This window comes from Urtica dioica, chromosome 2 (assembly GCF_054948205.1).
Source record: "Urtica dioica subsp. dioica isolate 48M chromosome 2, U.dioica_male_clone48M_v1_H2, whole genome shotgun sequence".
NCBI lineage: Eukaryota > Viridiplantae > Streptophyta > Magnoliopsida > Rosales > Urticaceae > Urtica > Urtica dioica.
The window spans coordinates 10,139,053-10,165,778 of NC_142757.1; positions in this window are offsets into that span (position 1 = coordinate 10,139,053).

Here is a 26,726-nt window from a genome sequence, read left to right on the forward strand (position 1 = left end):
GGCCACTAATAGGTGCCAACCGTTCTTCAAGGCACTGAAGAAGACCGACGGGTTCGTATGGACGGAGGAGTGCGAGGAAGCATTCCGCGATATGAAAGCCTACTTCACCTCCCCCCCGTTCCTCGCGAAGCCGAAGAATGGTGAAACCTTGTACCTCTACCTCGCGGTTTCCGATAGGGCCGTGAGCGCGGTCCTCATACGCGAAGAAGACAAGGTACAATGGCCGGTCTACTACGTTAGCAAGGTGCACCTCGACGCCGAAACCCGATACCCAGAAATCGAGAGACTGTCCCTCGCCCTCGTAATGAGCGCGAGAAAGCTCCGGCCCTACTTCCAAGCGCACCCCATTGTGGTCCACTCGGGGCATCCCATCGAGAAGGCCCTTCAAAAAGGGACCTCCTCTCGAATGGCGATATGGTCCCAAGAGCTGGGCGAGTACGGGATCGAGTTCCAACCGAGAACCGCCATTAAGGGTCAGGCCCTCGCCGACTTCATCGCCGAGTTCACAAGCACGCCCCCAACCAACGAGGGCGACGAGAGTAGTAAGAGCACGGAAGACAAGGAGGACAACCGCAGCGAGTCGTCGAAGAAGAGAACCAACGACCCGATAGGGCCGGTCTGGGACTTGCACGTGGATGGCGCCGGCGTTGTGCTCACAAATCCCGATAGGGAAAAGTTGAGATACGCCCTGCGGTTCGAGTTCAAGGCTTCCAACAACGAGGCAGAGTACGAGGCTCTGATCGTTGGCTTGGAGCTAGCAAACAAGTTAGGCGCCCAAAACCTGCGCATCCATTGCGACTCGCATTTGATTGTGAACCAGGTTAAGGGCGACTACGCCGCGAAAGAGCCACACATGATCGCGTACTTATCCAAGGCCCAAAAGAATCTGGAGGCCCTGTCGTGGTTCGAGATCGTCCAAGTTCCTCGAGAGGCGAACATTGACGCTGACGCCCTGGCTCGCCTCACGTCTGGGATAGACGAGGAGGGCGAAGGCAGCGTCCCGATCAAAGTCTTGACCCGACCCTATGTCTCGAGAGGCGACGTAGGGGTAGTTGACGAGACTCCGCCTCCCTCATGGATGACTCCGCTCGTGGAATTCCTTAAGCGAGGAGTCGTCCCCGAAGACAAAGAAGAGGCCAGAAAGCTGAGAAGCTTGGCGCCGAAGTACACAATGAGGGAGGATAACTTGTTCAAGAGAGGCTATTACATGCCCCTCCTCCGCTGCCTGACCGAAGTTGAGGCGGGGAAAGCGCTCCGCGAGGTGCACGAAGGGGTGTGCGGAAACCACGCCGCTGGGCAATCGTTGGCATTGAAGCTACTGAGACTCGGATATTTTTGGCCGACCTTGAAAAAGGACTCCCACGAGTGGGCCAAAAAATGTGATAAGTGCCAAAGATTCGCCCACATCCCGCGTCAAGCACCGGCCCCGTTGTGTCCGATCATCGTGCCGCGACCTTTCGCGAAGTGGGGAATCGACCTCATCGGCGAGCTACCCACGGCCCCGAGGCAATACAAGCACGCGATCGTGGCCATTGATTACTTCACAAAGTGGGTAGAGGCTGAGCCGCTAGCAAAGATCACCGAGGCAAACACGACGGGCTTCATCTGGAAAAACATCATCTGTCGCTTCGGGATCCCCGCGTCAATTGTAACCGACAACGGGAAACAATTCGACAACGTGCGCCTCCGAGAAATGTGTGAACAACTGGGCATTAGCAAGACTTTCTCCTCTCCCCGCCATCCTCAAGCCAACGGTCAAGTCGAGGCGGTTAACAAGACAATCAAAGAGAACTTGAAAAAGAAGCTGGAGGAAAGAAAGGGGGCTTGGGCCGACGAGCTCCCTATGGTCTTATGGGCGTACCGCACCACCGCTCGAAACGCGACCGGCGAAACCCCTTTCGCCCTCGCATTCGGCGTCGAGGCCGTGGTACCCGTCGAGACAAAGCTACCAACCTTGCGCATCGAGGAGTACGAAGAAGCCGCCAACAGCGACGCAATCAGGCTCGAGCTAGACCTCATAGACGAAAGGAGGGTGGACGCACTCACCCGGCTTGCTGCACAAAAGAGGAAAGTCGAGAAGTACTACAACTCAAAGATCAAGCTGCGGAAGTTCTCCGACGGAAGCCTCGTTCTTCGAAGGGTGTTCCAAAACACCAAGGTGCAAGGTGCGGGGGTTCTAGGCCCCACCTGGGAAGGCCCGTACCGTGTGCGCCGAGCCATCCACAACGGCACGTACGAGCTCGAGAACATGGAGGGACTCGTGTTCACGCACCCGTGGAACGCGGAGCACCTTCGGCAATATTACCAATAGATGTTCATTCGTCCACTTTACGCTTTGTTGTTCTCATGTAATTTTCGATTCTAGCAAAGACAATTCTAAAATTTCAAGTTCGGCCAACGGCCTGGGATGTAATTTTTTACCATTTCAACATTATAATGAATTACATTTCGCTTCAAAGCATTGTGTTATAATTTCTAGTCTCCTCTACGAGCACCCAAGAAACTCGGGGGGCTAAGGAGGATAGAATGAGGGTAACAAGCTCATTTACTCCATTTTTCACGCTCCACCTTTCACGCACCGAGAGGTAGCGAAACGTCCACAAATCGGATCCGCGCACCGGACCTCCGACCCCGCGCTGAGAGATAGCGAAACGTCGACAAGTTGGATCCATGCACTGGACCTCCAACCTCGCACGTCTTTCGCTGTGACGCTCTCGCGCGATGTCGCGCCTTGCACACCGATAGGCAGTAAGGCGTCGACGGATCACATCCGCGCACCGGATGGTTGATCCCGGCAGTCAAAACCCAAAACGTGACACGCGTACCGACACATACCACGCTCACTGGGAACTGCGAGCTCGTCGCGATACGCACGCCGATAGGTAGCGTACTCGCTGGAAAATGAGCGCGACGGCCACCCAGTTCGCGCGCGCCGATAGGCAGCGAGTCACGATGGATGGCCGAGAATCGCACCCGCCGGATGAAACTGGTCTAGCCAGCGTCCGCGGGAAACTTCGCCGCCAAATGCGGCAGTAAGCCGTGCCAACCGGTTACGCTAAACATAGTAAACCGAGTTCGTAAGACACGCACCAGTCAAATTGCGCAAATCGATTACACTAAGCATAGCAAGTCGAGAAAATAAGACGCACAATAAAAAGAAAGCTTCCATCAAAGCAAAACGATGTTACACAAACAACCCGACGAGAAAAGTACGAAAGTACGACACATGTCAAACATAACAGAAATCCAAAAGAAAGTGTAAAGCGAGCGCTAAACAAATGCGTAGAAAACCAAAGAAAACTCGGCTACTCTAAGCCATAGTCGACCTGCTCTTCGTCGTCTTCAGGGCGAGGGGCGCCCGACCCGCCAACGGTTTCTCCACCGGGCCGACAGTTTGACGACTGGGCGGCCTCCGCAGGGACTTCGGGAGGCAGGTCATCCTCTGGCAACTCGTCCTTGAGGGGAGGAAACATGGCGTCGAAGAAGGAAAATGTGATCCCTCGAGACGCGTTCTCCTCCACAGTCGCGTCTTTGACCCGCATGGCCACCTCGTAACGGGCCACCTCCAGCGAGAGATCCCAGTCCTCCTCCAACTCCGTCTTGGATCGCAAGGCGTCACCTTCTCCTCGACGAGGGTCTGCACCTCCGCTCGCAAGGTTTCCCTCTCCCTCTCGGCCTTGACCCGGGAGATCTCGCTCGCCGACAGTCGGACGTGGACGATGTTCAGCTGCTCGTCTCGGCTCGAGAGTGCCGGCTGGAGTTTCTTTGTCTCCCCTAAGAAAGTATCGGCCGCTTGCTCAGCCTTCTCCCGAGACGCCTTCTCGGCCACCGCCTTCTCACGAGCTCGCTTCAGTTCCTCCTCAAGCGCCTGAAACTCTTGGACGGTGCGGACCCCCGCCAAAGCGGCGGCATGGGCGGGCGCCATGTTCTCCTTGTCTTTCTCCATGATCTGCATGTGACGCAGCAAGTCCCGGAGAATACGGTCGCTCCGTTCTTGGCGCGCGAGCATCTGTGGAAACAAACAACGTACATGCGATCGAAATAAGCACAATAATCACAAATAAGGCAAACAAGCAAATCGTACCTTTCGGGCGTCGCCGATCCCGCTCTGGAAATGCTCAAGGTCGCTCACCGTCGAAGACTCTTGAAATCCCTTAGAGAGGTTTCAAGGATCCCTCGAGAACATTGGTCCCTCAGCTCCGCCGCCTCCGCCAAGAGCATCGACTCCATGTCGTCTGACGTCACCGACGTATGAGCGCGCTTGTGGCCGGAGGACGAGCCGGGGAGGGTCGTCGACGATGGTCGCTTATTCGAGGAGTTCGTCTCGGTCCTCGCCCGCGTTGGAAGCCCTCCATGGCGGGCCTCAGCTTGTGGTTGAGCCGCGGTCACGGCCTCAACGTCGGGCGCCACCCTCGGTACCTGCGTGCGTGGTCGGTGTCGCCGGGTCATGGTATCTGAAAAAGATAAAGAGATGACAGGTTAGAGTACAAAACAACGGAACGTGCACTAACTGGAAGCATGTGTGTGGTTGGTACCCCCCACGTCAGGGGGAGGGGCAGACGAGCCCCCCGCCTCTGATTCAGGGTCCTCCGTAGCCTCCGCGCCGAGGCCCGAGCACGGAGAAGCGTCGTCTCCAGGCGTGAACCACCCAGTCCGTGCCATTAGGTCTGGGGATTCGAAGTGCGGCCCTTGCCGCCTCGATTTCGGGATCGCCCTGATCACCGCATGGAGCTCAGAACCCTCGATATCGCCCACAGGTGGGAAATCAGCCGCGAGACCGAAGAAGAGAGGCGCGACCCCGAAGGCTGACTTGGACACCCATATCCAAGGATATCTATGCTTCGAGTTAACATTGCTGACGATGACGAAACGCTTGCGATGTAGCGCTAGGTAGAAGCCCGGCTTCCCCGGCACCCCTCGTATCGTCATGAGGTCCTGGATGTCGTCGGCGGTGACGGCCCTCTTCTTCGCCCGATAAAGCATCATATGGCACGCCGAGACCAGCCGGTAGAAGGCCGGGGACATCTGTAAAGCGTGAACCCCCAGTCGAGCTAACAACTCCTGGATAACCGGCTTAAAAGGCAACCTTAGTCCCCCGCGAAGACTCGCCTCGTGGACCGCGGCATACCCTTTTCGAGGGCGGGACGGAAGATCGTCGGGCAACGGTCTGAGGATTGACACAGAATCCGGGATGCTGTAGCGTTTCCTAAGGCTCTTGAAGCTGACGATGGAGATCAAGCTCGGGACATCGACACCCGAGCAGTCGAGGTTGCCCCGCACGACTGACTCTCCTATCGGGAAGGTTGAGGTCCGCGTTTCCTCCCGCGCAGTGGAAGAAAGTCCCCTCGCCGTAGGTGCTGCACGATGGCTCGATGAGTCGCCGGAGCGTTCGGAGCCCGGGACGTTACCCGAGCGCTCGACTGATTGCCGGCCGGCCGGGTCACTGCCCTCGGGCCGGCCTATCCTGTGGCCGGCAACGCTCCCTCCTGTGTGCACGTCAAGCCCGAGGACCCAGCCTGTCTCCTGGCTGGGTGGCTCCTCCACGCGCGGTCCAGGCGACCTCCGACCTTCGGCGCGCGCGTCAGGCCCGTTGGCCCGGCCTGGCTCTCGGCCAGTCGGGTCTCCGGCACTTGAGGCCTGCCCGGGCGTCCCAGCGCTCGTCCCTGGCGCGTCCGGCCCATCGGTCCGGCCCAGATCACGGCTTGCTGGGCCCTCCTCGTGCGCGCACAGCCCAGCGGCCCCATCCGGCCTCCAGCCGATTGGGCCTTCCTCGCGCGGACCGGCCCGGCCCAGCTCCTGGCCGGCTGCACTCTCCTCGCCCAGGCCCGGCCCAATGGGGCCTAGGGTTTGCCCTAGGGCTGGGCAAGTGGCCGCCCCCTGGCCGGCGCAGCCCGGCGGCGCCACCTCCTGCCCGGCGCCGGCCCCTCCCTGGGCGGTGTCTCCCGGCACCGGCGGTCCTCCAGCGGCGCGCACCATCGCCGGTGCGGCCGGGCCCGGCGGGCTGTGCTCCCGCGCGTCATTTGCAGGCCATCCGGCGGCCGCCACCGGCCGAGCAACGGTCTCCCCCGCGTCAAGACCGGCCCAGACAGCGTCGAGACCGGCCGGCGCGTCCCTGTCGGCGCCGGCTTCGCCGCGCGCGGCCGCCCCGGGGTCGCTCGCGTCGCCCGGGCGTTCCCCCTCGTCGGCGCGCCTGGTGAGCGCCTGGTCGGCCCGGCCCAGGCGGGGTAGGGTTTCCCCCGGGCTGGGGTCGACCCAGGTCGCGTCCTCCCTGGTCGGCGTGTCCCCCCCGACGTCGCCCTCCTCCGGCACGTCTCCTCCAGCGCCGGCCGCTCCAGGCGCGGCCGTCTCCGGCGCGCGCGCGCCGCCCAGGCCACCAGCGGGCGAAGGGGCTTCGCCTCCCGGCCTGGGCAGGTCCTCCCCGACGTCTCCAGCGCCGCCGGCACCGTCCCAGTCCCGGGTGCCTCCTCCAGCGCGCGCGCTATCCCCGGCGTCCCCCTGCCGGCGCTGGCCGCCTCCGGCACGCGCGCCCTCTCCCTCGTCGGCCAACCATGCCTCCACTAATGAAAGATCCTCTCCGGTCATCTCGATGGCGTTGAACGAATGCGACGAGTGTCGTGTGTCGGGAGGTGTTGATGGGGGCGAAAATTGAGCCCAAAAAGCATCCAAATCCACGTGGTTCTCCTCAAACAAATCGTGTAATCCGTCATCAATGGTCCCACACCCCGATAGGTGGTCAATGGGGTCCATGGCCGCGAATAGCGAGGCAAGCACGACCGACAAAAAATAATAATAAAAATAATATGAAAGGACGTCGGAGCATACCTCTTGGCGGCGGGCTTCTCCGATGGGCCAACGTTGGACTTTGAGTTTACCACGCGATTTACAATCGGTGACAAACTCGGGGGGCTAATGTTACCGATCCGTCTCGGCCCGGTAGTTCGACGAAGGCCACGCTGGTGGCCGTCCTGAGCCCGGCGCTCGTCCGGGGCCGGCGCTCGCCATGGCCGGCTCTCCAAGGCCGGCGCTCCAAGGCCGGCTCTCCAAGGCCGGCCCTCCATGGCCGGCTCTCCATGCCCGGCTCTCCATGGCCGGCTCTCCATGGCCGGCTCTCCAAGGCCGGCGCGCCAAGGCTGGCCCTCCATGGCCGGCTCTCCAGGGCCGGCTCTCCAAGGCCGGCTCTCCAAGGCCGGCGCTCCAAGGCCGGCTCTCCATGGCCGGCTCTCCAAGGCCGGCTCTCCAAGGCCGGCGCTCCAAGGCCGGCGCTCCAAGGCCGGCGCTCCAAGGCCGGCGCTCCAAGGCCGGCGCTCCAAGGCCGGCTCTCCAAGGTCGGCGCTCGCCAAGGCCGGCTCTCCAAGGCCGGCGCTCGGTCAAGGGGTTCCCCAAACACCCCTTGGCCGCCTATAAATATGAGGGTCTCTCCCTTGACCCAGGTAATCCATTCTTGAGTACTGAAACGCTGTCAAACTCGTACCTCGCTCGTTTCTCTCAAGTCTCGGCCTCTAAACACCCCTAAAACCTCTATACTCCACCTCAATCCCACTAATGTTGAGCGTCGGAGAGGTAAACAGGGGCACCCCCCCTGTTTCCCCTTTGTAGTTCACAATCTCTTGCTTGCTTTTCAGGTATCGAGACGAGGTGAGCTTCACCCACAGCTAAGGGACGACTTGGGATACCAAGTCCGAACCGCTCGAGCCGGAGTGAGACCACTTGGTCCGGCCTTGGGTCTAACCACTCTGGGCTCCTAAATAGTTGTCCAAAAATCAGCGGCAACACTAAGTTCTAGCTTAATGTCAACTGACTCCACAATAGAGTTGACAATGAAATCTCTCGGTTCAAATGAATATATTTTCTACTCAAGAATTCTACTTAATTGTATAGTTGTTGTTTCCTCAACTCCTTTGTCGCTTGTAAATAAGTTAGAAACAATGTATTGACGATGAGCTAACAAGTCACATTGATTCATCCAAAAGAGTCATGACTTTATTTGGACACTGGCCAGTTCATTTATTCACATTCCTAGGAACAAAGCATGAGATGATATACTTGCATTTCAGCAATCTTGTACATGAATTCTATATCTATGAGATCTTCATAAAGTTACTCATGACATCTTCATAACTTAGTACTTCACCAATATGTCTTGTCTATACCACATAATGAATCTAGAACTCCGACTTTCTCAAATGAGAATACGTAAGCTATGAAATGACATGTCTTATTTCAGGATTGAGGTAAGCACGATGCAATTCATACGTAGTGACTTCGAGACATAAGAGGTTAAATGGTTTGTTCTTATTTTGTCTTTAGAAGTGCACTGGTCAATTCAGTACCTTCAGAAGATACCTAGGAAGAACTATAGAGTCTCAAACTCTCAATGTCTCATACCCAGACATCATAGATTCTCCTAACAATCATACTAAGATAAATAGCCCTTTGATCCTTAGATTGTGAATATACTGTTTTAAGCAAACCATGAAGAGTTTGTTCATGCCAATCTATATTCGACTCTTCATTTGTTGTTAGATTTGTTTAAGGACTATAGACTATAGTTTATCATAAAGCTTCAAACAGACAAGGAAGAATGAATGAACGTTTCAACTTTTATTAATAATTCAGCAGTTACAAGCAAGAGTCTTCGTGAGACTTTATTACATCAAATGTTCATAAATAAAGACAACTACTCTTCTTGTAGGCACCATTGACAACGAACTCCCACTCGAGTCGAGTACCGAGCCCACGGGTCTGTTGTCAATGGTGCCCACAAGAAGAGTAGTAGTGTCTATTTATGTACATTTGATGTCATATAGTCTTACGAAGACCCTTGCTTGTAATTGCTTATTCATTAATATAAAGTTGAAACGTTCGTTCAATCTTCCTTGTCTGAAGCTTTATGATAAAACCTTAGTCTTTTAGTCCATAAACAAAGTTAACAACTTACGAAGAGACAAATGTAGATTTGCATGAACAAACTCTTCGTAGTTTGCTTAAAACGATATATTTGCAATCTTAGGGTCAAAGGACTATTGACCTCAGTACGATTGTTAGAAGAATCTATGATGTCTGGTTATGAGGCATTGAGAGTTGGAGACTCTATAGTTCTTCTAGGTATCTTCCGAAGGTACTGAATTGACCAGTGCACTTCTAGAGACAAGATAAGAACAAACCATTTAACCTCTTATGTCTCGAAGTCACTATGTATGAATTGCATCATGCTTACCTTAATCCTGAAATGAGACATGTCATTTCACACCTTAGTATTCTCATTTGAGAAAGTCAGAGTTCGGACTCACTATGTGATTCCGAACAGGGCCTATTGCTGAAGTACTAAGTTGTGAGAATGTCATGAGTAACTTTGTGAAGTTCTCATAGATATGGAATTCATGTACAAGATTGCTGAAATGCAATGTATGTCACCTCATGCTTTGTTCCTTGGAGTGTGAATAAATGAACTGGCCAGTGTCCAAATTGAGTCCTGACTCTTTTGGATGAAACAATGTGACTTGTTAGCTCCTCGTCAATACATTGTTTCTAACTTATTCACAAGCGACAAAGGAGTTGAGGAAACAACAGCTAGAAGGGTAAAATGGTAATTTAGTAAATCCCGACTAGCTGATGACATTCATGAAGGGTAAACATAGATAATATTCAGTGGATCCACTCATCATAATTAGGTTGAATTCTTGAGTAGAAAATAAATTCATTTGAACCGAGAGATTTTCAGTGTCAACTCTTTAGTGGAGTCAGTTGACATTAAGCTAAACTTGGAAAAGGTTTGTGAACTTTTGAGTCCAAGTGTTTAGCTCAAGCTTTGTTCATTTGGGTCCATGAGGTCACTGTCACGAATCCCATCGAGTAGGAATAGTTAAACTGGAAGCTAAGTCAAAACAAGAACGAAAATTGTCAAAAGGGTATTTTTGTCTTTTGAGACATAGGATGAAATTAATGTCAATAAATTTTTTGACATGGTCATTTGATGACAAGTAACACTCGCCCATAATATGATTAATTGGGCCTTGTGGATTAATTTCAATTCATAAGAATTTTATTGAAAATTCTTAATGGGCCTTTTTCATGTTGTCATGAACAAAATGGAAAAGCTTCTAGAAGCCCCTTCTAGAAGGTGATAGGCGCCGATAATGCCAAAAGAAAAAGAGGAAACAAATTTCCCCTAAGAGGAAACATGGTGGGCGCCCAAATATGGTCAAGAGAGAAGCAAACAAAAGAGGAAACAAATCCAAGGACTTACTTGTTTTGTCTTGGACGTGCACCTCTTTGAAGGAAAAGGGAAATTGGCTCATGAATATGTGATAGTCTATAGCAGAGGAAACTACCTTATTGAAGGTGAGACCTCTCCTATAAATAGGAGCCTCATTCCACACTTTTCAATCATCCAAGTTTAAGAGATTTGAGAGACTGTCTCTCTAGAACTTGGCCAAACTCCTCTCTCTCTCTCTTTCTAGTTTATTTTCGATTTTTCTTGTTTTGGCACCTAGGTCATCACTCGACCTAGTGTTTAGCTCTGCGACTTCAAGACTCGTTCTTAAGTCGTAGTGTTTAAAAGTGCCCACTCACTAATTCCTTTGTTTCGAGTGATTTAGTGATAGAAACTTTCGTGGTTGCTCGAGGTGCCGAGGAAAGAAAGAGAGACGTGCTGCGAGGGGAGACGAGCGTTGCAACTTTCTAAGAGCTTCTCAAAGATCAAGCTTCAAGAAAGGTTAGTAAACTTCTTAGCTCATAATAGTTTTTAATTACATGTACTTGCTCTTTTGTCTAGGTTAGTAAAAACTGGTTTTACTTGTAAAAGAAAATTTTTAAAATTCCGCCGCTTACCGAAGCGTTAATTATTTTCTTAAACCCTAGATCGATTCCAACATTCATTACCTATGAGTAATATATAATCGATATACAGTACTAGAAACACAACTTTGCCATCGTGTATTAACTTGTAAACACATGGCTCATCTATTGACTGCTCAAAGCCGAAACTCTTTACAGTCTCATTGAATCTAATATTCCATGACCTAGATGCTTGCTTTAATCCATAAATGGACTAAAGCAACTCACAAACCTTGGTCTCTTGACCTTCTTCCACAAAACCGTGTGGTTGAGCCATATAAATGCGCTCGTCAAGATAGCCTTTTAGGAAGGCAGTCTTGACATCCATTTTCCAGATCTCATAGTCGAGAGCTGCAGCTATGGATGAAAGTATGCGGATGGATTTAAGCATCGCGACTAGCGAGAAGGTATCCTCATAGTTAATACCTTCCTTTTTGGTATAACCCTTAGCCACTAGTCATGCTTTGAACATCTCGACGTTCCCATCCGGACCCCTTTTCTTCTTGTATATCCACTTACACCCTGCCGGTTTAATCCATTTGGGAAGGTCTACAAGTTTCCAGACTTTGTTGACATACATCAAGTGCATTTCAACTTTCATGGCATCAAGCGAAAGGTTTGATTCAGAACCAGCCATTGCATGGCTGTAGGAAACAGGATCATCCATGTTAGAGACGGCTAGGAGAGTCCGTAAGACATAAACCTATCAGGTTTTTGAGAAAGCCTCCCACTACGTCGAAGTACTACTTGATGAGATTCTGATGAGTTAGGTTGTGTTTTAGTTGGGGTAAGAACAGTTCTTATAGATGAGGTAGAAGCATCATCACCCAACTTTTTTTCAAGCACAATTTTGCTTCTAGGTTTTACATCTTTCATAAAGTCATCCTCAAGGAAACGAGCGTTCGTACTAACGAAAGTCTTGTCATCCTCGGGACTATAGAATGTGAAACCTTTTGTTTCCTTCGGATATCCAACAAACAGACACAATTCTGATCTACTAGCTAACTTGCTAGTCTTTTGCCTTAGCACATGTGCATGGCAACCACAAATTCGGATGTGGCCTAGATTCACTTTATGGCCACTCCATCGTTCATAAGGAGTACAAGGAACCATTTTAGATGAAACTTGGTTCAGAATGTAAGTTGCTGCTTCGAGGGCATATCTCCAAAAAGAAAGAGGGAGTGATGAGTAAATCTTCACTTATCTAACCATCTCCATCAAAGTTCGGTTTCTTCTCTCTGACACTCTGTTTTATTGAGGTGTGCCAGGTGGTGTAAGGTGAGAAGCGATACCTTCTTCTTTAAGAAAGTCATCAAACTCTCCAGACATATACTCACCACCTCGATCGGATCGAAAGGTTTTGATCCGTTAACAAGGCCGGACCAAGTCGCTGCACCCGAGCCAAAGGTGTTAACTCAAAAGTCTCGAGCTGGGTTTCCTCCAATCAACGCGCTTCCCTGAGGAGAGAAGGGGTGAATAGGAGGAGTGACCGTGCATTTTGTGTAGGCTGCCTATGTACCTGTAATATCTAAACTTTTGTAAACACTCGACTTGTGAATTTGAATTAAATAGACGAGTTTTATTTCAAATTCTTGTTGTATATGAGACGTCCTTAAATTTTAAATATCTTGAAAAAAATATAATACTTAAGGTCGACGGAATTTCAGAATAAGGATACTCGAGTAAACTCGAAATCATTTTCCGAATAAAATTATTCGGAACATACTCGGAGATTTAAAAGTCTCGAGAGTAAAAATAAATTCCGAAATCCCTTAAATGTATTCAAGGCAACGGGAATTATTGAGAATTTTTTCGTTTTTTTTTCAAGATTATTTTCAATTAATTAAGGACATGATTGCAATGTTTTATTTTAAAAGGACTAATGTGCAACAAATTAAAGGACGAGAATGAAAGAAAAGAATGAAAAGAGGTCGTTTTGTGAGAGACGTGTCATTAATAGGGTGGGCCACTTGTCCCCCTTGTGGCTTAATGAGGAGTCGCCACGTGGATTTCTTTTCCCTCTTCTCCTCTCTCTCTCTCGGCCACCTCACACTCTCTTTCTCTTTATCTCTTTCCTTCTTCTTCTTCTTCTTCTTTTCTTTTCTTTCTTCTCTTATCCCGCGCGCGCACCAGCCACACCTGCAGAAAGGGAAAAAAAATTGTGTTAGCTTGATTCATAACCACCGATCCTCACCATCAACATCATAACCCTTCCTTTTCTTCTTCCTTTCTTCACAATCAGGCGCCATCTTCCTCACCCGAGCTCTCTCCACTACGCGTGCCGACCGAGAGAAAATGATGTCGCTGTGAGTCGTGTGGACGCCGGAGCAAGAGTGACTACCGGAGAAGGGGTGAGTGAGGACCGGAGAAGCTGATTTCGTGATTGGAGATCTACACGGACAAGCGGAAGCCGACGGAGTCGAAGACAGCGAAGCCGGGTTTTGAAGTTTTCGAGAAAAAGAGTTATCGACGTTAAAGCTCGATTAACTCGTGAGTCTTTTAATCGCTTATAGCGTTTAAATACTCGTAGAATTGATTATGTAATGTATTTCTTTAAGTAAATAAATAACTTATGATTATTTATTTAACAACGTTTAAGAATTTAATTTAATTATTTGTTTTGGAATTCTCGGTTATTTTGATTTCGGATTGATTAAATTGTTAAGACCCAGAACTATATCGTTGAACTTATTTTGTATCATTTTCGATACGAAAGTACGCGGGTCTTTGTTGTCAATGGTGCCCACAAGAAGAGTTGTAGTGTGTATATATGTACATTTGATGTCATATAGTCTTACGAAGACTCTTGCTTGTAATTGCTTATTCATTAATAAAAAGTTGAAACGTTCATTCATTCCTCCTTATCTGTTTGAAGCTTTATGATAAAACATTAGTCTTTAGTCCATAAACAAACTAAACAACTTACGAAGAGACAAATGTAGATTTGCATGAACAAACTCTTCGTAGTTTGCTTAAAACGATATATTCGCAATCTAAGGGTTAAAGGACTATTGACTCTAGTATGATTGTTAGAAGAATCTATGATGTCTGGTTATGGGGCATTGAGAGTTGGAGACTCTATAGTTCTTCTAGATATCTTCCGAAGGTACTGAATTGACCAGTGCACTTCTAGAGACAACATAAGAAAAAACCATTTAACCTCTTATGTCTTGAAGTCACTACGTATGAATTGCATCGTGCTTACCTTAATCCTGAAATGAGACATGTCATTTCACACCTTAGTATTCTCATTTGAGAAAGTCAGAGTTCGGACTCACTATGTGATTCCGAACAAGGCCTATTGGTGAAGTACTGAGTTGTGAGAATGTCATGAGTAAACTTTGTGAAGTTCTCATAGATATGGAATTCATGTACAAGATTGCTGAAATGCAATGTATATCACCTCATGCTTTGTTCCTTGGAGTGTGAATAAATGAACTGGCCAGTGTCCAAATTGAGTCCTGACTCTTTTGGATGAAACAATGTGACTTGTTAGCTCATCGTCAATACATTGTTTCTAACTTATTAACAAGCGACAAAAGAGCTGACGAAATAACAACTAGAAGGGTAAAATGGTAATTTTGTAAATCCCGACTAGCTGATGATATTCATGAAGGGTAAACATAGATAATATTACGTGGATCCACTCATCATAATTTGCTTGAATTCTTGAGTATAAAATAAATTCATTTGAACCGAGAGATTTTCAGTGTCAACTCTTTAGTGGAGTCAGTTGACATTAAGCTAAACTTGGAAAAGGTTTGTGAACCTTTGAGTCCAAGTATTTTAGCTCAAGCTTTGTTCATTTGGATCCATGAGGTCACTGTCACGAATCACATCGATTAGGAATAGTTAAACTGGAAGCTAAGTCAAAACAAGAACGAAAATTGTCAAAAGGGTATTTTTGTCTTTTGAGACATAGGATGAAATGAATGTCAATAAATTTTTTTGACATGGTCATTTGATGACAAGTAACACTCGGCCATAATAAGATTAATTGGGCGTTGTGGATTAATTTCATTTCATAAGAATTTTAATGAAAATTCTTAATGCGCCTTTTTCATGTTGCCATGAACAAATGGAAAAGCTTCTAGAAGCCCTTTCTAGAAGGCTATAGGCGCCCAACATACCCAAGAGAAAGAGAGAATATTTTATGCATAAATGTATGAAGATACTTGCCAAAAGAAAAAGAGGAAACAAATTTCCCCTAAGAGGAAACATGGTTGGCGCCCAAATAAGGTCAAGAGAGAAGCAAACAAAAGAGGAAACAAATCCAAGGACTTACTTGTTTTGTCTTGGCCGTGCACCTCTATGAAGGAAAAGGGAAATTGGCTCATGAATATGTGATATTCTATAGAAGAGGAAACTACCTTATTGAAGGTGAGACCTCTCCTATAAATAGGAGCCTCATTCTTCTCATTTCATTCATTCCACATAAGTTATAGATTGAGAGCCTCTCTCTCTAGACCTTGTGGCCGCCCCTCTCCTCTCTCTCTCTAGTCAATTTCGTTTTATTGTATTGTCACCTAGGTCCTCATTTGACCTAGAGTTTAGCTCTGCGACTTCAAGACTCGTTCTTAAGTCGTAGTGTTTAAAAGTGCCCACTCACTGATTCCTTTTATTTCGAGTGATTTAGTGATAGAAACTATCGTGGTTGCTCGAGGTGCTGAGGAAAGAAAGAGAGACGTGCTGCGAGGGGAGACGAGCGTTGCAAACTTTCCAAAAGCTTCTCAAAGTTCAAGCTTCAAGAAAGGTTAGTAAACTTCTATGCTCATTATAGTTTTTATTTATATGTACTTGCTCTTTGTCTAGGTTAGTAAAAACTGTTTTTACTTGAAAAGAAAATTTTTAAAATTCCGCAGCTTTGCGAAGCGTTAAACTTTTTCTTAAACCCTAGATCAATTCCAAAAAATGGTATCAGAGCTATGGTCAAAGATATGCATGTACATGTATTTAAAAATATGAGCTTGAAAATCGTTTTCGAAAGTTTACTAATTTTGTGACTAGTTAGAATTGTTTTCTTAGATTTTTTTTAATTTATTGCTCTTGCCTTTAAATTAAATATCATGTTCATTTTCTATGAGTTTGGGATGTTATTAAAACACATTAGAATCAGTTCTAAAAGTTTTTAATTTTTTATATTGAAAAACGTGTTTTAAAGGTTTGAGAATTTTCGAGTAAAATTTTGTGACTAGTTTTCTTGTCTTACTAGTTTCTTATTTTTACTTGACTCGTTTTATGCTTGTTGTTATTTCTTTTATGCCTTGTTATTACCTTGCTAATAAAACACAAATAAAAGCTTTAATAACCTTCATCAAACGTTCCGTTACACTCGATTATTTTTCGCACCTAAAAAGTACCAAAATTTAATTATTTCTTTTTCTTCGAGCTGGAGTAAACCCGCATTAAAAGTGGCATAACTCTCTGATCAGAAATCGAAATTTAATGATTCTTAAATCAAATTAAAGCTCTGTCTGTTCTCTGTCCTATGCCACGGTTTCAGGTCAAAAGGACATCGGAGCCGCCAGTTATGGCGATTTTACTCTGAGGTGCGCGGCTGTTCCGAAACTCCAGTTTTTTTAGAATTCCGGATTTTCAGCCCCACTACCATGAGTTATAGAACTCTAATGAGAAAATTTTCTTGAGAAAAATTGTTTTTTATAAGATTATAAACATGATGTGTAAGATTAAAAAGTTTTGATTTTTGAAAGATTAATTGAAATTGTGTTTTTACAAAACTAGTTTGAATTTTGAAAAACTGTTTTCACTTTCAAACTTGAAAAATATTTTGTCATCCAAATCAAATAAATTTTCAAAATGTTTTCAAAACTATATCTATATCACATATGTTCAAAATCTATATGCTCTTGAAAATTTGAGTGGGAGGTCTCCTTGTAGACAAGCCGAAAAATAAAAAGATGTGTAATCTCAAACTTTCAAGTGTTCGAGTGAGTTGAAGTTCACACTTCCTTCATGCACTTTCCCGAAATAGAAAATAGGAAAAGATCGAGTATGTATCTTGTGCTTTTATGCACTAATACTGCTCTGAACATGATGATCTAGGATTCTCTTCTAGTTGTCCGCTCTGTCGCTCTCTAACTAGGAAATCCGTTTCCGAACTTACAAGAGTCGATGAACCAACTCCAAAACTAAGTGGGAGGGTTATATTTGTTGTTTGTAACCCACGATCCCCAACACTAATGAAAGAAGCAATTAACGTGGGACTAAGAGCCGCTCTTGCGATCCTCTCTTAAATGGGAGTACTCCAAGGCGTTTTTGCTTCGATCATTGCTCAATAAGCTACGTCCGAGAGTGAGACGATGATGGCAAGGCCTCCCCTTGGGGGATTGTTTTTCAAAAGTTGACCTTTTGGACTAAGTGGTTGGTTGCACACTTAGGCTCAATCCCTAGTAATCCTCCCTCGAGGCTCTGCGAAAGGATGTGAGTGATCAAACCAATTTAAAAGGTGGCTAGTCAAAATTGATGTAATGACATCTTGGCTAAGCATTAATGATGTGTCATTTACTTTTAAATGGAGATTTTTTGCGGCCTTCTCTTGAGGGAGTAAATTATCGTTTGGTTTATAACACCTTTGGATTTTATCAAGTCTTAAATCAAACTTAAATCCTAAACCAAAGACTAATCATAAACTTGTTTCAACTTAAATAAGCAACATGTCTCGCAAACATCCCTCGATCATCCTTTCCTTGAACAAACTCGAATACAAAAACTACGTAGATTCGAAACATAACCTCGACATAATCCTTACCAAGCACAAATGGGTACTCACCACCCCGTGTCCTCCTCTGACGAATAATAATTCAACTTAAGAGGACAAAGACGCCTTGGCGGCCTGGCTCTGCTCTGATGAGATTGTGAGGTGCTATATCTTAGCATCAATGAACAATGCGTTGCAACAACAACATCGTGACATCGAGACTGCCGCCGACATGCTCACCAATCTCCATGAGATGTTTGGAGGGCAAAGGCGTCAAGCAAGGCAAAAAAAAAGCAGTCCGACAATTTATGAACTGTCGCATGAAGGCTAGTGTTGTCAATGGTGCCCACAAGAAGAGTTGTAATCTTTATTTTTTACATTTGATGTAAATAAAGTCTCATGAAGACTCTTGCTTGTAATTGCTTATTCATTAATAAAAAAGTTGAAACATTCATTCAATCTTCCTTGTTTGAAGCTTTATGATAAAACCTTAGTCTTTAGTGCATAAACAAACTAAACAACTTACGAAGAGACAAATGTAGATTTGCATGAACAAACTCTTCGTAGTTTGCTTAAAACGATATATTCGCAATCTAAGGGTCAAAGGACTATTGACCGCAGTATGATTGTTAGAAGAATCTATGATGTCTGGTTATGAGGCATTGAGAGTTGGAGACTCTATAGTTCTTCTAGGTATCTTCCGAGGGTACTGAATTGACCAGTGCACTTCTAGAGACAAGATAAGAACAAACCATTTAACCTCTTATGTCTCGAAGTCACTACGTATGAATTGCATCGTGCTTACCTTAATCCTGAAATGAGACATGTCATTTCACACCTTAGTATTCTCATTTGAGAAAGTCAGAGTTCGGACTCACTATGTGATTCCGAACAGGGCCTATTGGTGAAATACTAAGTTGTGAGAATGTCATGAGTAACTTTGTGAAGTTCTCATAGATATGGAATTCATGTACAAGATTGCTGAAATGCAATGTATGTCACCTCATGCTTTGTTCCTTGGAGTGTGAATAAATGAACTGGCCAGTGTCCAAATAGAGTCCTGACTTTTTTTTGGATGAAACAATGTGACTTGTTAGCTCCTCGTCAATACATTGTTTCTAACTTATTCACAAGCGACAAAGGAGTTGAGGAAATAAAAGCTAGAAGGGTAAAATGGTAATTTTGTAAATCCTGACTAGCTGATGATATTCATGAAGGGTAAACATAGATAATATTTAGTGGATCCACTTATCATAATTTGCTTGAATTCTTGAGTACAAAATAAATTCATTTGAACCGAGAGATTTTCAGTGTCAACTCTTTAGTGGAGTCACTTGACATTAAGCTAAACTTGGAAAAAGGTTTGTGAACTTTTGAGTCCAAGTGTTTAGCTCAAGCTTTGTTCATTTGGATCCATGAGGTCATTGTCACGAATCACATCGAGTAGGAATAGTTAAACTGGAAGCTAAGTCAAAACAAGAACGAAAATTGTCAAAAGGGTATATTTGTCTTTTGAGACATATGATGAAATGAATGTCAATAAATTTTTTGACAAGGTCATTTGATGACATGCATCACTCGGCCAATACTAGTCTTATTGGGCCATGTGGATTAATTTCATTTCATAAGAATTTTATTGAAAATTCTTAATGGGCCTTTTTCATGTTCTCATGGACAAATAAAGAAGCTTCTAGAAGCTCCTTCTAGAGGACATGTTGGGCGCCTACTACCCAAGAGATAGAGAGAATATTTTGTGCATAAATGTATCAAGATACTTGCCAAAAGAAAAAGAGGAAACAAATTTTCATGAGGATGCTTTAGGGTAATCGGCCAAGAGAGAGACAAGGCAAGGCAAGGAACAAAAATGGAAACAAATCCAAGCCTTCTAGAAGGCATCCTTGGACGAGCATCTCAAGTGGGAAAAGAGGTAATTGGCTCATGAATATGTGATATTTTATAGAAGATCAAACTACCTTATAGAAGGTGAGACCTCTCCTATAAATAGGAGCCCCTTTTCTTCACAATTCATTCATCCAAGTTTAAGAGATTTGAGAGACTCTCTCTCTAGAAGTTTGGCCGAACTCCTCTCTCTCTCTAGTTTATTTTCGATTTTGTTTTGGCACCTAGGTCCTCATTTGACCTAGAGTTTAGCTCTGCGACTTCAAGACTCGTTCTTAAGTCGTAGTGTTTAAAAGTGCCCACTCACTAATTCCTTTTCTCTCGAGTGATTTAGTGATAGAAACTTTCGTGGTTGCTCGAGGTGCCGAGGAAAGAAAGAGGGACGTGCTGTGAGGGGAGACGAGCATTGCAACTTTCTAAGAGCTTCTCAAAGATCAAGCTTCAAGAAAGGTTAGTAAACTTCTTAGCTCATAATAGTTTTTAATTACGTGTACTTGCTCTTTTGTTTAAGTTAGTAAAAACTGGTTTTACTTGTAAAAGAAAATTTTTAAAATTCCGCCGCTTACCGAAGCGTTAATTATTTTCTTAAACCCTAGATCGATTCCAACAAATGGTATCAGAGCTATGGTCAAAGATTAGCATGTACATGTATTTAAAAATATGAGCTTGAAAATCTTTTTCGAAAGTTTACTAATTTTGTGACAAGTTAGAATTGTTATCTTAGATTTTTTTTTAATTTATTGCTCTTGCCTTTAAATTAAAAAACATGTTGATTTTCTATGAGTTTGGGATGTTATTAAAACACATTAGAATCAGTTCTAAAAGTTTTTAATTTTTTATATTGAACAACGTGTTTTAAAGGTTTGAGAATTTTCGAGTAAATTTTGTGACTAGTTTTCTTGTCTTACTAGTTTCGTTTATTTACTTGAATCATTTTATGCTTGTTGTTATTTCTTTTATACCATGTTATTACATTGCTAATAAAACACAAATAAAAGCTTTAACAACATCCTAAAACGTTCCGTTACACTCGATTCTTTTTCGCACCAAAAAAGGACCAAGCTTTAATAATTTCTTTTTCTTCGAGCTGGAGTAAAACCCGTAGTAAAAGTAGCATAACTCTCTGCTCAGAAATAAAAATTTAATGATTCTTGAATTAAATTAAAGCTCTGTCTGTCCTCTGTTCAATGCCATCGGTTTCAGGTTAAAAGGACATCGGAGCCGCCAGTTATGGCGATTTTACTCCGAGGTGCGCGGCTGTTCCGAAACTCCAGTTTTTAGAATTCCGGATTTTCAGCCCCACTACCATGAGTTATAGAACTCTAATGAGAACAATTTCTTGAGCAAAATTATTTTTTATAAGATTATAAACATGATGTGTAAGATTAAAATGTTTTAATTTTTGAGAATTTAATTGAAATTGAATTTTTACAAAACTAGTTTGAATTTTGAAAAACCGTTTTCGCTTTCAAACTTGAAAAATATTTTGTCATCCAAATCAAATAAATTTTCAAAATGTTTTCAAAACTATATCTATATCACATATGTTCAAAATATATATGCTCTTGAAAATTTGAGTGGGAGGTCTCGTTGTAGACAAGCCGAAAAATAAAAAGATGTGTAATCTCAAACTTTCAAGTGTTCTAGTGAGTTGAAGTTCACACTTCCCTCATGCACTTTCCATAAATAGAAAATAGGAAAAGATCGAGTATGTACCTTGTGCCTTTATGCACTAATACTGCTCTAAACATGTCGATCTAGGATTCTCTTCTAGTTGTCCGCTCTGTCGCTCTCTAACTAGGAAATCTTTTTCCGAACTTATAAGAGTCGATGAACCAACTCCAAAAACTAAGTGGGAGGGTTATACTTGTTGTTTGTAACCCACGATCCCCAACACTAATGAAAGAAGCAATTAACGTGGGACTAAGAGCCGCTCTTGCGACCCTCACTTAAATGGGAGTACTCCAAGGCGTTATTGCTTCGATCATTGCTCAATGAGCTACGTCCGAGAGTGAGACGATGATGACAAGGCCTCCCCTTGGGGGATTGTTTTTCAAAGTTGATCTTTTGGACTAAGTGGTTGGTTGCACACTTAGGCTCAATCCCTAGTAATCCTCCCTTGAGGCTCTGCGAAAGGATGTGAGTGATCAAACTAATTTAAGAGGTGGCTAGTCAGAATAGATGTATTGACATCTTGGCTAAGCATTAATGATGTGTCATTTACTTATAAATGGAGATTTTTCGCGGCATTCTCTTGAGGGAGTAAATTATCGTTTGGTTTATAACACCTTTGGATTTTATAAAAGTCTTAATAAAACTTAAATCCTAAACCAAAGACTAATCATAAACTTGTTTCAACTTTTATAGGCAATATGTCTCTCAACCCTCTCTCAACCATTCTTTCCTCGAATAAACTCGAAAACAAAAACTGCGTAGATTCGAAACATAACCTCGACATAATCCTTACCAAACACAAATGGGTACTCACCACCCCGTGTCCTCCTCTGACGAATAATGATTCAACTCAAGAGGACAAAGACACCTTGGCGGCCTGGCTCTGCTCCGATGAGATTGTGAGGTGCTATATCTTAGCATCAATGAACAATGTGTTGCAACAACAACATCGTAACATCGAGACTTCCGCCGACATGCTCACCAATCTCCATGAGATGTTTAGAGGGGAAAGGCGTCAAGTAAGGCAAAAAGCAGTCCGACAATTTATGAACTGTTGCATGAAGGCTAGGACTCCTATTGGAGACTTTATGATATTGATCATTAGTCATCTGAGTAAAATGGAAATCCTAGGATGTGAGATTGATGGGAAGAATGTCATAGATGTGATCTTAGAAACTCTCCCCGCATCTCTTGATACCTCCAAGATGAACTACTCCATTAACAAGCTAGAGTACACTGTTACCAAGCTTATGGAGGAACTTCACACTGCTGTAGGTCTCACTAAGAGAAAGAGGAATCAAGGAGAGGCACATGCTACTGAGCACAAAGCCTCCGCCTCTAGAACTGAGAAGGGACCTTACAAGGCCGATAAAAAGAACTGTCCCGCTTATCTCAAAGCAAAGGAACATAGTATTGTACTAGTTACCGAAGCATGCTTAGTAGCTGATAATGTATCAACGTGGATTCTTGACTCCGCTGCTACTAACCATATTTGTTGTTCCTTGAATGGTTTCAAGAAAACCAAAAGCTTAGAGGAAGGCTTTCAAATGGGGTGATGGGAGTCTGGTGTCTGCGAAGGCTGTGGGATCCGTGACGCTGTCTTTTGAAGACCGCCCTTTAAACTTGAATCATGTTTATTTTGTTCCTACCTTTGGGAAGAACTTAATATCCGTTGCTCGTCTTCTCGAGCAAGATTATTGTTTAAAGTTCATAAAGAATGGAATTCGTATTTCGTTTCCTGATAATTCTTTTGTCACTGATGCATGTATGAAGAATGCTCTTTTTTACATCTATCCCACTCAACCTTCTCTTTTAGACACCGAAATAGATAATGATCTAATTAGCGAGCCAAAGAGGATCAAACTTTCTGAATCCTCCGATCTAACAAAATCAACACACCTATGGCACTTAAGACTTGGTCACATCAGTCTAGATAGGATTAAGAGACTTGTGAGGGACGGTCCACTCCAAGCCTCTGCAATAGGTTCACTACCTACTTGTGAATCCTGCATAGAAGGAAAAATTACTAAGCGACCTTTCTCCGATAAGGGTCGAAGAGCCACTGAGTTGCTGGAACTAATACATTCTGATGTATGTGGTCCGCTCAGCCAACAGGCACGTGGAGGATATGAATACTTCGTTACCTTCACCGATGATTACTCACGATATGGTTTTGTCTATTTGCTCAAACACAAATCCAAGACCTTTAACGTATTTAAGGTCTTTAGGGCTTTAGTGGAAAAGCAAACTGGCAAAGTGATCAAAACCCTTCGATCTGATCGAGGTGGTGAGAATATGTCTGGAGAGTTCGATGACTTTCTTAAAGAAGAAGGTATCATTTCTCAGCTTACCGCACCTGGCACACCTCAACAAAATGGAGTGTCAGAGAGAAGAAACCGAACTCTTATGGAGATGGTTAGATCAATGATGAGTTACTCATCACTCCCTCTTTCCTTTTTGGGATATGCCCTCGAAACAGCCGTTTATATTCTGAACCAAGTTCCGTCCAAGACGGTTCCTGGTACTCCTTATGAACGATGGACTGGCCGTAAAGTGAATCTTGGCCGTATCAGAATTTGGGGTTGCCCTGCACACGTGCTAAGGCAAAAGACTAGCAAGTTGGCTAGTAGATCAGAATTGTGCTTGTTTGTGGGATATCCAAAGGAAACCAAGGGTTTCATCTTCTATAGTCCCGAGGACGATAAGACTTTCGTTAGCACGAATGCTCGTTTCCTTGAGGAGGACTTTATGAAGGATGCAAAACCTAGAAGCAAAATTGTGCTTGAAGAAAAGTTAAGTGAGGAAGCTTCTACCTCATCTGTAAGAACTGTTCTTACCCCAACTGAAACATAACCTAACTCATCAGAATCTCGTCAAGTAGTACTTCGATGTAGTGGGAGGGCTACTCAAAAGCCTGACAGGTACATGTCCTATGGAGACTCTCTCGTAGCTGTCTCTGACATGGATGATCCTATTTCCTATAGCCAAGCGATGGCTTGTTCTGAATCAAACCTTTGGCTTGACACCATGAAAGTTGAAATACACTCAATGTATGTCAACAAAGTCTGGAAACTTGTAGACCTTCCTGAAGGGATTAAACCCGTAGGGTGTAAGTGGATATACAAGAAGAAAAAGGGGTCCTGATGGGAACGTTGAGACGTTCAAAGCACGACTTGTGGCGAAGGGCTATACCCAACAAGAAGGGATTGACTATGAAGAAACCTTCTCGCCAGTCGCGATGCTTAAATCCATCCGCATACTCCTATCCATAGCTGCAGCTCTAGACTATGAGATCTGGCAAATGGATGTCAAGACAGCCTTTCTGAATGGCAATCTTGACGAGCGCATTTACATGGCTCAACCAGACAGTTTCGTGGAAGAAGGTCAAGAGACCAAGGTTTGTGAGTTGCTTAAGTCCATTTATGGATTAAAGCAAACATCTAGGTCATGGAATATCAGATTCGATGAAACTGTGAAAAGCTTCGGCTTTGAACAGTCAATAGATGAGCCTTGTGTTTACAAGTTAATACACGAAGGCAAAGTTGTGTTTCTGGTACTATATGTCGATGATATACTTCTCATTGGTAATGACGTGGGTAAGTTATCTGAGGTTAAGGTCTGGCTAGCAAAGCAATTCGATATGAAGGATCTAGGAGAAGCCGCGTACATTCTGGGAATCCAAATCTTTCGAGATAGGAAAAACCAGAACCTGTCGCTCTCTCAAGCATCTTATATTGATAAGGTGATGGATTGCTTCTCGATGCAAGACTCCAAGAATGGTCAAACACCCTTTAGGCATCGAGTTTCACTCTCTAAGGACCAGTCTCCCAAGACTGCACAAGAGATTGAAGACATGAGGAAAATTCCTTACGCCTCTTCCGTAGGAAGCCTTATGTATGCTATGCTTTGCATTAGACCTGACATCTGTTTTGCCGTTGGCGTAGTTAGCCGTTTCAAATCCAACCCTGGACCCGAGCACTGGATTACTGTTAAGAATGTTCTTAAGTATCTTCGAAGAACTAGGAACTTGATGCTTACATACTCAGGTACTGACCTGACTATGACGAGATATACCGACTCCGATTTTCAAGCGGATAAGGATTCCAGGAAATCCACTTCGGGATCTGTGTTCATCCTTAATGGTGGAGCTGTTGTGTGGAGGAGTATTAAGCAATCTTGCATTGCTGACTCCACAATGGAAGCAGAATATGTGGCTGCTTGTGAAACATCCAAAGAGGCTGTATGGCTTAGAAAATTCCTTGAGTATTTCGAAGTTGTTCCAAACGTCGACGAGCCCATGACCCTTTATTGTGATAATAGTGGGGCTATCGCTAACTCAAAGGAACCTCGAAGCCCTAAGCGCTCTAAGCATATTGAGAGGAAATACCATTTGATTCGAGAGATCGTGCAGCACGGAGACGTGGAAGCGAAGTAGATCTCTGGCAGATCCATTCACCAAGGCCCTAGCGAACAAGGTCTTCGACCAACATCGTGAGGGATCAGGCATGAAGGACTACACACATCTTCTTTAAGTCAAGTGGGAGTTTGTTGTCAATGGTGCCCACAAGAAGCGTTGTAATCTTTATTTTGTACATTTGATGTAAATAAAGTCTCATGAAGACTCTTGCTTGTAATTGCATATTCATTAATAAAAAAGTTGAAACGTTCATTCAATCTTCCTTGTTTGAAGCTTTATGATAAAACCTTAGTCTTTAGTGCATAAACAAACTAAACAACTTACGAAGAGACAAATGTAGATTTGCATGGACAAACTCTTCGTAGTTTGCTTAAAACGATATATTCACAATCTAAGGGTCAAAGGACTATTGACCCCAGTATGATTGTTAGAAGAATCTATGATGTCTGGTTATGGGGCATTGAGAGTTGGAGACTCTATAGTTCTTCTAGGTATCTTACGAAGGTACTGAATTGACCAGTGCACTTCTAGAGACAAGATAAGAACAAACCATTTAACCTCTTATGTCTCGAAGTCACTACGTATGAATTGCATCGTGCTTACCTTAATCCTGAAATGAGACATGTCATTTCACACCTTAGTATTCTCATTTGAGAAAGTCAGAGTTCGGACTCACTATGTGATTCCGAACAAGGCCTATTGGTGAAGTACTGAGTTGTGAGAATGTCATGAGTAAACTTTGTGAAGTTCTCATAGATATGGAATTCATGTACAAGATTGCTGAAATGCAATGTATATCACCTCGTGCTTTGTTCCTTGGAGTGTGAATAAATGAACTGGCCAGTGTCCAAATTGAGTCCTGACTCTTTCTGATGAAACAATGTGACTTGTTAGCTCCTCGTAAATACATTGTTTCTAACTTATTCACAAGCGACAAATGAGTTGAGAAAATAACAGCTAGAAGGGCAAAATGGTAATTTTGTAAATCCCGACTAGCTGATGATATTCATGAAGGGTAAACACTGATAATATTCTGTGGATCCGCTCATTACAATTAGGTTGAATTCTTGAGTAGAAAATAAATTCATTTGAACCGAGAGATTTTCAGTGTCAACTCTTTAGTGGAGTCAGTTGACATTAAGCTAAACTTGGAAAAGGTTTGTGAACTTTTGAGTCCAAGTA